This window comes from Lytechinus variegatus, chromosome 16, assembly GCF_018143015.1.
Source record: "Lytechinus variegatus isolate NC3 chromosome 16, Lvar_3.0, whole genome shotgun sequence".
NCBI classification, from domain to species: domain Eukaryota; kingdom Metazoa; phylum Echinodermata; class Echinoidea; order Temnopleuroida; family Toxopneustidae; genus Lytechinus; species Lytechinus variegatus.
In genome coordinates this window covers 10,018,546-10,022,406 of record NC_054755.1, presented here as the reverse complement: position 1 = coordinate 10,022,406, position 3,861 = coordinate 10,018,546, and the positions used below count along the sequence as shown (strand labels likewise).

At 35.6% G+C, this 3,861-nt stretch overlaps 2 non-coding genes across 2 annotated transcripts; both read right to left on the bottom strand.

The window, feature by feature from the left end:
- Positions 1 to 1,677: 1,677 nt before the first annotated feature.
- Positions 1,678 to 1,749, bottom strand: TRNAE-CUC. The gene has a single exon. It is a non-coding gene; the product is annotated as a tRNA-Glu (tRNA).
- Positions 1,750 to 1,975: 226 nt separating this feature from the next.
- Positions 1,976 to 2,047, bottom strand: TRNAE-CUC. The gene has a single exon. It is a non-coding gene; the product is annotated as a tRNA-Glu (tRNA).
- Positions 2,048 to 3,861: the final 1,814 nt, after the last annotated feature.

Genomic DNA, 3,861 nt, shown 5'->3' with positions numbered 1-3,861 from the left:
TTTGGGGGCTGTATGGAACTTCGACGACGTTGCCAATCTCTAGGGACCTCTACCCTCTCGGCGGGCTTATATTCCTCCTGCAGTGTGTGTGTGTAGGGGGTGGGTGTGTATATGTATTCATTATAATAGCAATAAATTTTGCTAAGAAACAGCAGATTCAGGCTTTTTTATATATGAAAAGGTCTTATCTGGTTTCTGTGTAAATTTAACAAGCATCCAAACAAATTTATCACTTATATGGTCGTCAAGAACATTTTGTTTTATATATAGGCCTAGATTAAGTTTCTGAACTCTCAATATATTCCCTTATTTTTTTGTCGGCCCCCTCAAAAACCAATGATAACAGCAGTGCATAAGGAAACAATGGGAGGAATCATTGTTTCACAGATGGGCATACAAGAAGAAAAAAAAACAATAATGATTCGTCTCATTGAAAACAATTTAAATGTAATCTGTCCTTACAGGAAAAGTCCACCCTTACCAAAATTTTATTTGAATAAAAAGAGAAAAATCCACCAAGTGAAACACTGAAAATTTCATCAAAATCGGATGTAAAGTTTCGCTTAATTTCACAAAACAGTTATATGAATATCCTAGTCGTAATGCATATTAGGGAACTGATGACATCACTCACTCACTATTTCTTTTGTATTTTATTACATGAAATATTTTCTCCTCATTTTCCTGTGAAACAATGTTTTATTTTTGCCTGAACATGTAGAATAACCATTATTTAACAATATTTTTATGGTTCAGTCAAGTTGGTTCTTATTGTCAATTCTGAAAAAAAAGAAATATTGTATAATTCAAACAATAAAAAACAAAAGACAAAAGAAATGGTGAGTGAGGGTCATCATCGATTCTCTCATTTGTACGTGAATAATTTTTTTTGTGAAAAATAAGCGAAACTTTAAAATGTCATAACTTTATTGTTTTACTTCCCATTTTGATGAAATTTTTACCATTATGTTTGTCTGATTTTTCCGCTATTCATTCAAATCAAAAGTTTTCTGAGGTGGACTTGACCTTTAAATACAAACGAGGGTGATTATTTATGGAGGTAGGGGGACACCCCTCCCCCATTATGTCTGTCTCGTTTGAATAATAATCGTCTTTTAGGAATGTTCTGCTGTACATGGCTGATAAAGCTAGGAATCTCCATTTTCTTTACCTTTGTCGCACCCTTTTCAGGAGAAGATGGGCTTGATTTTTCTTCAGTTTCTTTGGCGCAATTTAGGGTCTTCTCCATGTTCTCAGTCCTTTCTGGGATTATAGCGTACGTTCGATTACCTAGACAAATGATGATGATGATGATGATGATGAAGGTGGTGGCCGTGATGATGATGGTGACGATGATGATGATAAAATAATTTATGTTGATGACCATAATAATGATGATGATGATGGTAAAATAAATGATGATGAACATATAATGATGATGTTGACGATGATGATGAACATAATAATGATGATGTTGACGATGATGATGACCATAATAATGATGATGATGGTATAATGATGACGATAATGGAAGTGATGATGATTGTGATTGATGTCGGTGGTGGTGGGTATAATGATGAAGAGGAGAAGGGATAGGAAGATGATGAAGCTGATGATTATGAAGGCGATTTGATATTAAATATCAACTTTGCAAATTCTAGGTTAAAAAATATGTTGTTCCCACACCGGGAATCGAACCCGGGCCACGGCGGTGAGAGCGCCGGATCCTAACCACTAGACCATATGGGAGAAGACACTGCTTTATAGTATTCATGCACTATGTTGATTCCTTAGATCCATAACACTAATCTTCCTGGTTCCTCAACTAAATCCTAAACATCTTCCCTGAAGAATTCCCACAAATAATATTCTCATATTGAATATAAAATCTTGATTCTATTTAGGTGAATTAAAATATACCCAAGACAAATGATATTGGAACGATAATAAGAGAGAGAGAGAAAAAAAAAGCTTTTTCCCACACCGGGAATCGAACCCGGGCCACGGCGGTGAGAGCGCCGGATCCTAACCACTAGACCATATGGGATAATATACTGTCATCTAAATCAAACATACATTTTGAATTCAGCCACCATTGAACTACTCTCGCTCTCTCCCCCTCTTTCCCTGGATCCGATATAGCCCCTCCTCCCCCCCCCCCTCCCTTATTACAATTTTTGATGCGTTCAAATAAACTGGTTACGGCATAACGTAATTATGATTATTCTAAGCACTGTAAAACTGTATGAAATATACTTCCGAACTGAAGGCCGACAATCTCCCTCTTGGCTCTGGAAAGCTCTTTCTTCACTGTTTCAAGTTCCGAAGCTAGCCGAGTGCAGTGTTCGCGTTCTCGATTGAAATCGGCCAATGTCGGCTCGGATCCTTCGGCATATTCAGGTTGATCGTCTGAAGAAGTTAAGAACGAAAGAACAGGGCCCTTAAAAATATGGAGGTTAAAGCAAAAATTACAACACATATCAATTCTTTAAATGCGAGATGTATCTCGTATTATTAATATTCTGACAAACTATCACACCTTTCTTACCTAGTCTTATAATTGAAGTTGTAAGCAGTTTATTGCATGATTAAAATAAGCTATTCCACTTAAATTTTATTATACAGTGCGTATCAAAAAAAGTTTACACTTTGAAAAAGCCCTGGGAATTAAAAAATCTACAACATGTGGGTAATTTTTTCACATATAATTATGGGTTTGGGTCTCATCTATCCAATGAAAGTAAAAGTTTTGACAGAATTTTACACTTGAGTGAGCGCTGTCCATTTTTGTAAAGCTCGCAGAAATCTGTTTGCGCAGAAATGCTTGTTTTCACGCTGTGTCAAGGGGAAAGGGCGAAATCAAACTAAACCTGCAAAGCATTTCTCATAAATTTCCCTAGCACTTTTAGCCAATTGAAATAAAATGGATACATTCAAGCATTTTGTAACAATTTTGCCGCCCAAATTTGAAATTTCAACACAACCTTTACCCCTTTTGTGCCAGCTAGATCTGAGGACATAACTGAATCTGAACAGAATTTTATATCAGACATCTCCAGCATTTTTACTAAGTTTTTATCATTTAAAGTTGGTTTACATTTCATTTTTCATTTAATACTTTTTTCTCCACACTTTTCCCAAGCTTGGCAATGATTGACAAAATGAAAATCAAGCCTTAGCCATTTCATGTAAATCACAGCTCAGTGTAAAACAAATATCGTCACGATTGACTCGGTGTGTGGGGGAGTGGGGTGGGGCGCAATGCACTCTTCGAACTGTTTTGGGCAAGGAAACAAGTTTAAAAAGGTAAAAGATATCTTCAAATCAATTTTACTAGCTAATTTCCACGTGTTCTTCATGATTAAGGTCTACTTTTATTCGCATAACTATTTCAAAGTTCTGCGCAAATCATTTTTCACCAACTTTTCAAAAGTAAGTGGTGCTCACTCAAGCGGAAATATTTTTCGACAGTTATATCGTCACTTGCTTAAATGGATCCGTACCAATGCTAAAATGTGGAAACATCGTCAGGATATTACAAATATATAATTTTACACGATTTTTTCTAAGTGTAAACTTTTTTTTGATACGCACTGTAGAGGAAGAACAGTTTTAAGCGATTTTAACTGGAATCGAAGTTAATCAGAGTTAATGCGGTGTGGATAAATTCATCATAGGGGATATTTTCCCAGTTAATTCCATATACTTATTGATACAGAAAATTATTTCAGCGTTGGACCCAGAAATAAAATGGATAATGCAATATTGCAGCAAACTGTTGCCTTATTTGCCTACATACTAAATAATCTGTTCAGATAATAGACAATATATGACAAGGGTGGGAAAAGTTATTTATTTCCA